The sequence below is a fragment of the Pristiophorus japonicus genome, chromosome 31 (assembly GCF_044704955.1).
Source record: "Pristiophorus japonicus isolate sPriJap1 chromosome 31, sPriJap1.hap1, whole genome shotgun sequence".
Lineage (NCBI taxonomy): Eukaryota > Metazoa > Chordata > Chondrichthyes > Pristiophoridae > Pristiophorus > Pristiophorus japonicus.
In genome coordinates, this window is record NC_092007.1 from 13,272,977 (window position 1) to 13,283,974 (window position 10,998).

The following is a 10,998-nucleotide window of genomic DNA, read 5'->3' on the forward strand; positions in this document are numbered from 1 at the left end:
CATGTCCTAACTCGCACTGAGTCCCACTCACCCATCACCCCCTGTGCTCACTGACCGACATTGGCTCTCGGTTAAGCAACACCTCGATTTCAAAATTCTCATCCTTGTTTACTAATCCCTCTTTGCCCTCCTCGCCCCCTCACTATCTCTGTAACCTCCTCCAGCCCCAACATCCCTCCCTATCTCTGTAACCTCCTCCAGCCCCTACACCCCTCCCTATCTCTGTAACCTCCTCCAGCCCCTACAACCCTCCCTATCTCTGTATCCTCCTCCAGCCCCAACACCCCTCCCTATCTCTGTAACCTCCTCCAGCCCCTACACCCCTCCCTATCTCTGTAACCTCCTCCAGCCCCAACAACCCTCCCTATCTCTGTATCCTCCTCCAGCCCCAACACCCCTCCCTATCTCTGTAACCTCCTCCAGCCCCTACACCCCTCCTTATCACTGTTACCTCCTGCAGCCTCTACTGAGGAGGTGGGGAAGGGGGAGAGGGAGGGGATGAGTGAAGGTGAGGGTGAGGGGCTGGGCGTGGGAAAGGGGTGGGGGAACAGGTGGGGGAGGGGGAAGGGGGAGGGAGTTGGGGAGGGAGAGAGGTAAGGGGGAGGGAGAACGGGATGGGGAGGGTGAACGGGAGGGAGAGGGGGAGGGGAGAGGGAGGGGGAGGGGGAAGGGGTTGGGGGTGGGGGAGGGTGAGGGAGGGGAAATGGGAGGGGGAGAGGGAGTGAGTGGGGGAGTGGGTGGGGGAGGGGGAGAGGGAGAAGGGGAATGAGTGCAGAATGGGCCGGGGATCAGAAGGGGAACTTGTTTCAGACACAGCTTCCTGTGTGTATGACCTTGGTTGACACTTGGCAGCTGTGTTTCCAGTAACTCGTGGCCCTTATGCAAAAACCGGTTTGAGATTGAGTTCCCTGACCCCTGCCTTACAGACCGGGTACAACCGCTGTGAGGCAACTGGCAGCAACTGCGTGTTACGACGTATTTACAGCCCAGAAACAGGCCATTGGGTCCCACCGCTCCGTGCCGGGGTTTATGTCCCACCGCTCCGTGCCGGGGTTTATGTCCCACACCAGCCTCCTCCCTCCCCTCTCCATCTCACCCCATCACCATATCCTTCTATTCCTTTCTCCCTCATGTGTTTATCCAGCTTCCCCTTAAATGTATCTCTGCTCCTCGCCTCGACCCCTCCCTGTGGGAGCGAGTCCCACATTCTCACCCTCTCTGGGTAAAGAAGTTTCTCCTGAATTCCCCATTGGATTTATTAGTGACTGTCGTATATTGATGGCCCCTAGTTCTGGTCTCCCCCACAAGTGGGAACATCTTCTCTACGTCTACCCTATCGAACCCTTTCATAATCTACACACCTCCATCAGCTCACCCCTCAGCCTTCTCTTCTCTAGAGAAATGAGCCCCAGCCTTTCCTGATAGTTATAATCTCCCAGTTCTGGTATCATCCTGGTTAATCATTCTTGTACCCTCTTCAATACCTCAATATCGTTTGTATAATACGGAGACCGGTACTGTGCACAGTGCTCCAAGTGTGGTCTAACCCAGATATATGGAGACCAGAACTGTGCACAGTGCTCCAAGTGTGGTCTAACCCAGATATATGGAGACCAGAACTGTGCACTGTGCTCCAAGTGTGGTCTAACCCAGGTATATGGAGACCAGAACTGTACACAATGCTCCAAGTGTGATCTAACCAAGGTTGGCTTCATATCAGGTGCTGCAGGTAGTTACAGAGATAGGGAGGGGTGTAGGGGCTGGAGGAGGTTACAGAAATAGGGAGGGGTGTAGGGACTGGAGGAGGTTACAGAGATAGGGAGGCATGTAGGGGCTGCAGGAGGTAACAGTGATAAGGAGAGTTGTGAGTGCTGGAGGAGGTTACAGAGAGAGGGAGGGTTCTAAGGGCTGGAGGTGGTTACAGAGAGAGCGAGAGATTTAGGGGGCTGGAGGAAATTACAGAGATAGGGAGGGGTGTAGGGGCTGGAAGAGGTTGCAGAGATAGGGAGGGGTGTCGGTGCTGGATGAGGTTACAGAGATAGGGAGGGGTGTAGGGGCTGGAGGAGGTTACAGAGATAGGGAGGGGTGTCGGTGCTGGAGGAGGTCACAGAGATAGTGAGGGGTGTAGGGGCTGGAGGAGGTTACAGAGATAGGGGGGTGTATAGCGCTGGAGGAGGTTACAGAGCTAGGTGAGTTGTAAGGGTGGGAAGTGTTGACAGCGATAGCGAGAGGTGTATGGGGCTGGACGAGGTAACAGAGATAGGGAGGGGTGTAGGGCTGAAGGAGGTTACAGAGGTATGGAGTGGTGTAGGGCTGGAGGTTGTTACAGAGTTAGGGAGGGGTGTAGCGGCTGGAGGAGGTTAGAGAGATATGGAGGTATGTCGGGCTGGAGGAGGTTACAGAGATAGCGAGGGGTGTAGGGCTGGAGGACGTTACAGAGATTAGGAGGGGTGTAGGGGCTGGTGGGGGTAACAGAGATAGTGAGGAGTGTAGCATTTGGAGGAGGTTATAGAGAGAGGGAGGGGTGTAGGGGCTGGAGGAGGTTACAGAGATAGGGATTGGTGTAGGGGCTGGAGGAGGTTACAGAGATAGGGAGGAGTGTAGCATTGGAGAAGGTTTATAGAGATAGGGAGGGGTGTAGGGGCTGGAGGAGGTTACAGAGATAGGGAGGGCGGAAGCGTCTGGAGGAGGTAATAGAGATAGGGAGGGGTGTAGTGACTGGAGGATGTTACTGAGATAGGGAGGGGTGTAGGGGCTGGAGTGGGTAACAGAGATAGTGAGGAGTGTAGGGGCTGGAGGAGGTTACAGAGATAGGGAGGGGTGTAGGGCTAGAGGAGGTTACAGAGATAGGGAGGGGTGTAGGGGCTGGAGGAGGTTACAGAGATAGGGAGGGGTGTAGGGCTAGAGGAGGTTACAGAGATAGGGAGGGGTGTAGGGGCTGGAGGAGGTTAGAGAGATAGGGAGGGGTATAGGGGCTGGAGGGGGTTACAGAGATAGGGTGGGGTGTAGGGGCTGGCGGACATTATAGAGATAGGGAGGTATGTAGAGGCTGGAGGGGATTACAGAGATAGGGAAGGGTGTAGGGCTGGAGGAGGTTACAGAGATAGGGAGGAGTGTAGGGGCTGGAGGAGGTTACAGAGATAGGGAGGGGTGTAGGGCCTGGAGGAGGTGACAGAGATAGGGAGGGGTGTAGGGACTAGAGGAGGTTACTGAGATAGGCAGGGTTGTAGGGGCTGGAGGAGGTTACAGAGATACGGAGGGATGTAGGGGCTGGAGGGGGTTACAGAGATAGGGAGGGGTGTAGGGGCTGGAGGAGGTTACAGAGATACGGAGGGGTGTGGGAGCTGGAGGGGGTTACAGAGATAGGGAGGGGTATAGGGGCTGGAGGAGGTTACAGAGATAGGGAGGGGTATAGGGGCTGGAGGGGGTTACAGAGATAGGGTGGGGTGTAGGGGCTGGAGGAGATTATAGAGATAGGGAGGGGTATCGGGGCTGGAGGAGGTTACAGAGATAGGGAGGGGTGTAGGGGCTGGAGGAGGTTACAGAGATAGGGAGGGGTGTAGGGGCTGGAGGAGGTTACAGAGATAGGGAGGGGTATAGGGGCTGGAGGGGGTTACAGAGATAGGGTGGGGTGTAGGGGCTGGAGGAGATTATAGAGATAGGGAGGGGTATAGGGGCTGGAGGTGGTTACAGAGACAAGGAGGGGTGTAGGGCTAGAGGAGGTTACAGAGATAGGGAGGAGTGTAGGGGCTGGAGGCGTTTACAGTGATATGGACGGGAGAGGAGGCCACGGTGGGACTTGACCACAAGGATGAGAATTTTAAAATTGTGGTGTTTCATGGGATAGTGTCGAAGGAGCTTTACTCTGTATCTAACCTCGTGCTGTACCTGACCTGGGAGTGTTTGATGGGACAGTGTAGAGGGAGATTTACTCTGTATCTAACCCCCTGTACCTGCCCTGGGAGTGTGTGATGGGACAGTTAGAGGGAGCTTTACTCTGTATCTAACCCCCTGTACCTGCCCTGGGAGTGTTTGATTGGACAGTGTAAAGGGAGATTTACTCTGTATCTAACCCCGTGCTGTACCTGCCCTGGGAGTGTTTGATGGGACAGTGTAGAGGGAGCTTTACTCTGTATCTAACCCCGTGCTGTACCTGCCCTGGGAGTGTTTGATGGGACTGTGCAGAGGGAGCTTTACTCCGACTCTAACCCCCTGTACCTACCCTGGGAGTGTTTGATGGGACAGTGTAGAGGGAGCTTTACTCTGTATCTAATGCCGTGCTGTACCTGCTCTGGGTATGTGTGATGGGACAGTGTAGAGGGAGCGTTGCTCTCCATCTAACCCCCTGTAGCTGCCCTGGGAGTGTTTGATGGGACAGTGTATAGGGAGCTTTACTCTGTATCTAACGCCGTGCTATACCTGCTCTGGGTGTCTTTGATGGGACAGTGTAGAGGGAGCTTTACTTGTATCTAACCCCGTGCTGTACCTGCCCTGGGAGTGTTTGATTGCACAATGTTGAGGGAGCTTTACTCTGTATCTAACCCGTGCTATACCTACCCTGGGAGTGTTTGATGGGACAGTATAGAGGGAGCTTTACTCTGCATCTCACCCCTTATACCTGCCCTGGGAGTGTTTGATGGGGACAGTGTAGAGGGAGCTTTACTCTATATCTAACCCCATGCTGTACCTGCCCTGGGAGTGTTTGATGGGACAGTGTAGAGTGAGCTTTACTCTGTCTCTAACACCGTGCTGTACCTGCTTTGGAGTGTTTGATGGGACAGTGTAGAGTGAGCTTTACTCTGTCTCTAACACCGTGCTGTACCTGCTTTGGGAGTGTTTGATGGGACAGTGTCGAGGGAGCTTTACTCTGCATCTAACCCCCTGTACATGCCCTGGGAGTGTTTGATTGGACAATGTCGAGGGAGCTTTACTCTGTATGTAACCCGTGCTGTACCTGCCCTGGGAGTTTTTGATGGGACAGTGTAGAGGGAGCTTAACTCTCTATCTAACCCCCTATACCAACCCTGTGAGTGTTTGATGGGGACAATGTAGAGGGACCTTTACTCTGTATCTAACACCGTGCTGTACCTGCCCTGGGAGTGTTTGACGGGACAGTGTAGAGGGAGCTTTACTCTGTATCTAACTTCCTGTACATGCCCTGGGAGTGTTTGATGGGACAGTGTAGAGGGAGCTTTACTCTGTATCTAACGCCGTGCTATACCTGCTCTGGGTGTCTTTGATGGGACAGTGTAGAGGGAGCTTTACTTGTATCTAACCCCGTGCTGTACCTGCCCTGGGAGTGTTTGATTGCACAATGTTGAGGGAGCTTTACTCTGTCTCTAACACCGTGCTGTACCTGCTTTGGGAGTGTTTGATGGGACAGTGTCGAGGGAGCTTTACTCTGTATCTAACCCCCTGTACCTGCCCTGGGAGTGTTTGATGGGACAGTGTAGAGGAAGCTTTACTCTGCATCGAACCCCCTGTACATGCCCTGGGAGTGTTTGATTGGACAATGTCGAGGGAGCTTTACTCTGTATGTAACCCGTGCTGTACCTGCCCTGGGAGTTTTTGATGGGACAGTGTAGAGGGAGCTTAACTCTCTATCTAACCCCCTATACCAACCCTGTGAGTGTTTGATGGGGACAATGTAGAGGGACCTTTACTCTGTATCTAACACCGTGCTGTACCTGCCCTGGGAGTGTTTGACGGGACAGTGTAGAGGGAGCTTTACTCTGTATCTAACTTCCTGTACATGCCCTGGGAGTGTTTGATGGGACAGTGTAGAGGGTCCTTAACTCTGTATCTAACCCCCTGTACCTGCCCTGGGAGTGTTTGATTGGACAATGTTGAGGGAGCTTTACTCTGTATTTAACTCAGTGCTGTACCTGCCCTGGGAGTGTTTGATGGGACAATGTAGAGGGAGCTTTACTCTGTATCTAACCCCCTGTACCTGCCCTGGGAGTGTTTGATGGGACAATGTAGAGGGAGCTTTACTCTGTATCTAACCCCCTGTACCTGCCCTGGGAGTGTTCGATTGGACAGTGTAGAGGGAGCTTTACTCTGTATCTAACCCCCTGTACCTGCCCTGGTAGTGTTTGATTGGACAATGTAGAGGGAGCTTTACTCTGTATCTAATCCCTTGTAGCTGCCCTGGGAGTGTTTGATGGGACTGTGCAGAGGGAGCTTTACTCTGTATCTAACCCCCTGTACCTGCCCTGGGAGTGTTTGATGGGACAGTGTAGAGGGAGCTTACTCTGTATCTAACCCTGTACTGTACCTGCCCTGGGAGTGTGTGATGGGACAGTGCAGAGTGAGCTTTACTCTGTATCTAACCCCCTATACCAACACTGTGAGTGTTTGATGGGGACAATGTAGAGGGACCTTTACTCTGTATCTGACACCGTGCTGTTCCTGCCCTGGGAGTGTTTGATGGGACAGTGTAGAGGGAGCTTTACTCTGTATCTAACCCCCTGTACCTGCCCTGGGAGTGTTTGATGGGGACAGTGTAGAGGGAGATTTACTCTGTATCTAACCCCGAGCTGTACCTGTCCTGGGAGTGTTTGATGGGACAGTGTTGAGGGAGCTTTACTCTGCATCTAACCCGTACTGTACATGCCCTGGGAGTCTTTGGTGGGACAGTGCAGAGGGAGTTTTACTTGTATCTAACCCCATGCTGTACCTGCCCTGAAAGTGTGTGATGGGACAGTTAGAGGGAGCTTTACTCTGTATCTAACCCCCTGTACCTGCCCTGGGAGTGTTTGATGGGACAGTGTTGAGGGAGCTTTACTCTGTATCTAACCCGTGCTGTACCTGCCGTGGGAGTATTTGATGAGACAGTGTCGAGTGAGCTTTACTCTGTATCTAACCACCTGTACCTACCCTGGGAGTATTTGATGGGACTGTGCAGAGGGAACTTTATGCTTTATCTAACCCCCTGTACCTGCCCTGGGAGTGTTTGATGGGACAGTGTGGAGGGAGCTTTACTCTGTATCTAACCCCCTGTACCTGCCCTGGGATTGTTTGATGGGACAGTGTGGAGGGAGCTTTACGCTGTATCTCACCCCCTGTACCTGCATTGGGAGTGTTTGATGGGACAGTGTAGAGGGAGCGTTACTCTCCATCTAACCCCCTGCACCTGCCCTGTGAGTGTTTGATTGCACAATGTTGAGGGAGCTTTTCTCTGTATCTAACCCGTGCTGTCCCTGCCCTGGGAGTTTTTGATGGGACAGTGTAGAGGGAGCTTTACTCTGTCTCTAATCCCCTGTACCTGCCCTGGGAGTGTTTGATGAGACAGTGTCGAGTGAGCTTTGCTCTGTATCTAACCCCCTGAACCTACCCTGGGAGTGTTTGATGGGACTGTGCAGAGGGAACTTTACTCTGTATCTAACCCCCTGTACCTGCCCTGGGATTGATTGATGGGACAGTGTGGAGGGAGCTTTACTCTGTATCTAACCCCGTGCTGTAACTGCCCTGGGAGTGTGTGATGGGACAGTGTAGAGGGAGTTTACTCTGTATCTAACCGCCTGTATCTGCCTTGGGAGTGTTTGATGGGACAGTGTCGAGGGAATGCTTTACTCTGCATCTCACCTTCTGTACCTGCCCTGGGAGTGTTTGATTGCATAATGTTGTGGGAGCTTTACTCTGTATCTAACCCAATGCTGTACCAGCCCTGGGATTGTGTGAATGGACAGTGTGGAGGGAGCTTTACTCTGTATCTAACCCCCTGTACCTGCCCTGGGATTGTTTGATGGGACAGTGTGGAGGGAGCTTTACTCTGTATCTCACCCCCTGTACCTGCCCTGGGAGTGTTTGCTGGGACAGTGTAGAGTGAGCTTTACTCTGTATCTAACCCCCTGTACCTACCGTGGGAGTGTTTGAAGGGACTGTGTAGAGGGAGCTTTACTCTGTATCTAACCCCGTGCTATACCTACCCTGGGAGTGATTAATGGGACAGTGTAGAGTGAGCTTTACTCTGTATCTAACCCCCTGTACCTACCGTGGGAGTGTTTGAAGGGACTGTGTAGAGTGAGCTTTACTCTGTATCTAACCCCGTGCTTTTCCTACCTTGGGAGTGTTTGATGGGACAGTGTAGAGTGAGCTTTACTCTGAATCTCACCCCCTGTATCTGCCCTGGGAGTGTTTGATGGGGACAGTGTGGAGGGAGCTTTACTCTGCATCTAACCCCCTGTACCTGCCCTGGGAGTGTTTGATGGGACAGTGTAGAGGGAGCTTTACTCTGTATCTAACTCCGTGCTGTACCAACCTGGGAGTGTGTGATGGGACAGTGTGGAGTGAGCTTTACTCTGTATCTAACTCCGTGCTGTGCCTGCCCTGGGAGTGTTTGATGGGACAGTGTAGAGGGAGATTTACTCTGTATCTAACCAGCACTGCCTCGATTTCAAAATACTCCATCCTTGATTTCAAATCCCTCCTCGCATCCCTCCCTCTCTCTGTATCCTCCTCCAGCCTCTACACCCCTCCCTATCTCTCAAACCTCCTCCACCCCTCCCTTTCTCTGTAACGTCCTCGAGCCCCTACACCCCTCCCTATCTCTGTCACCTCCTCTCACCCCTACTGCCCTCCCTAACTCTGTAACCCCCTCCTCCAAATTCTGCCCTCTTGCCCATCCCCTGCTTTCCATCGCTCCGCCATTTTCGGCCTTGCCTTGAGCTGCCTGGGGCGCCAAGGCTCTGGAATTCCCTCCCTAAACCTCTCCGCCTCTCTCTCTCTCTCTCTGCTCCTCCTCTGGAGGAGGAGGAAGGGAGTGGTGGGTGGGCAGGGCTTGTCGACATGTGGCCGAGCAGGATCCTGGGTGGTGGCAGTGTGTGTGCGGGGGAATTCTGCCTGCGTGCGGGAGTGGTAAGTGCTTAGGGGTTAATGGCAGCACTGAGCGTGAATTGGAATTGGGCCCAGTTTCAAGTCGAAGTGCTCCATTTTCCCTCCCTCTCTCTCTCTCTTCTTGTTTGACTGGTGGCACGCCCTCGAACTCCCGGGGCCTGGCCCTTTGCTCATCAATCCCTTCTCTCTCTCTCTCCCTCTCTCGCTCGCGTTCTACCCCAGTTCCCTCGCTCCCGCGCACCCAGCGTTGGCGAGCGTTTGCCCTGCTCCCCGAGGCGGGAACCTGCTCGTTCGGGGCTGACGGCCCCGGAGGAGTGTGCGTGTGTCTGTGTGTGTGTGTGTGTGTGTGTGTGTGTGTGTGCCCGCGCGCGCTCCCTCCACAGGCCTCGGGAAGGAATCCCTGCTTGGCAATGTGGCAAGCCCGTGGCAGAGGCCCAAGGCCTTGGCCTTGGGAAGTGTGGGGGTGAATGGGCGACGTGTGCAGGAGGGAGGGAGGGAGGAGGGAGGGAGAGGGTGCGGGCGGGTGTGGGGGCAGGGAGCCTGAAAGTGAGTCAGATTCGAATGTCTCCTCTCCCTCACTCTCGGTCTCTCTCTCCCTCTCCCACTTTGTCTCTCTCTCTCTCTCGCTCTCTCTCTCACTCTCTCTCTGCGTCTCTCTCTCCGTCTCCCTTTCTGTTTCTCTGTCTCTCTCTCTCTCTAACCCTCTCTCTCACTCTCCGTCTCTCTCTCTCTTTCTGTTTCTCTGTCTCTCTCTCTCTAACCCTCTCTCTCACTCTCCGTCTCTCTCTCTCTCTCTTTCTGTTTCTCTCTGTCTCTCTCTCTAACCCTCTCTCTCACTCTCCGTCTCTCTCTCTCTCTCTCTGTCTCTTTCTCTCTTTCTATTTATGTCTCTCTGTCCTTCTCTCTCTGGCTCTCTGTCTCTCTCTCTAACCCTCTCTCTCTCTCTCGCTTTCTTTGTCTCTCTCTCTCTCTTTCTTTGTCTCTCTGTCCCTTTCTCCGTTTCTCTCTGTCTTTCTCTCTCTCCGTCTCTCTCTCTCTCTCGCTTTCTTTGTCTCTCCCCCTCTCTCTTTCTTTGTCTCTCTGTCCCTTTCTCCATTTCTCTCTGTCTTTCTCTCTCTCCGTCTCTCTCTCTCTCGCTTTCTTTGTCTCTCCCCCTCTCTCTTTCTTTGTCTCTCTGTCCCTTTCTCCGTTTCTCTCTGTCTTTCTCTCTCTCCTTCTCTCTCTCTCTCTCTCTGTCTCTCTCGCTTTCTTTGTCTCTCTCTCTCTCTCTTTCTTTGTCTCTCTGTCTCTCTCTCTCTATTTCTGTCTCTCCGTCTCTCTCTCTCTCTCCGTCTCTCTCTCTCCGTCTCTCTCTCTCTCTGTCTCTCTCCATCGCTCTCTCTCTCTCTCTCCGTCTCTCTCTCTCTCTCCTCCATCAACCTCTTGGCATTCTGCGAGAAGGCTGGCCTGTGACATTGGCACAGAGTTTCCCCAGGATGGCGGGGGAGAGGAAAACGGGGGCAAACCTGCTTGTGCTCCTCTTGATATCGAGTGCTGGTGGGAGGCAGAGGGAGGGGAGCCATTTTTGTTTTAGCGAGCGTTGTTACTAAAGAGAGCGGGACAGACAATAAGGAGAAAGCACGTTGGTGCCAGGGTGCAGGGAAAGCCAGAAGCCATGGAGATTTCTCTCTCTCTCTCTCTCCGAGCGGAGATGTGATTGACCACATCGAAAACTATGCTTCCTCCTGATTTCAGGCCTTCCCACGATGCCTCGTGCTCCGTGCTGTCCCAAAGCCGGGGGGGTGGGGAGGCGGAGAGGGGGTGGGGTGCGGGCCAGAGCTCGACATGACCCCCTCCTGCCCCCCAAACCTCTCCCCCTAACACCCCCTCCCCCTCCCCCACCCTGAGCCAATCGCCCCACCAGCGTCCGGCCAAGTGTGGAGACGGGAACCCGCGAGGGCCCCACGCGGCAGCCGTTATTTCTCTTTGTTGTTCCAACAAAAGATTCAACAACCCCCCGCCCCCCCGACCCCCGCCAAAAAAATAAATACACCCCTTCCTGACGCGGAACTCAGCCCAAGGCGAGGAAACAATCCCCCCCCCCCCACCGCCCACACTGCCCTCGCTGCTGTCATCGCCGTCAGCAACCATACCCCTCAGGGGCTGCCCAGGCCACGTGCC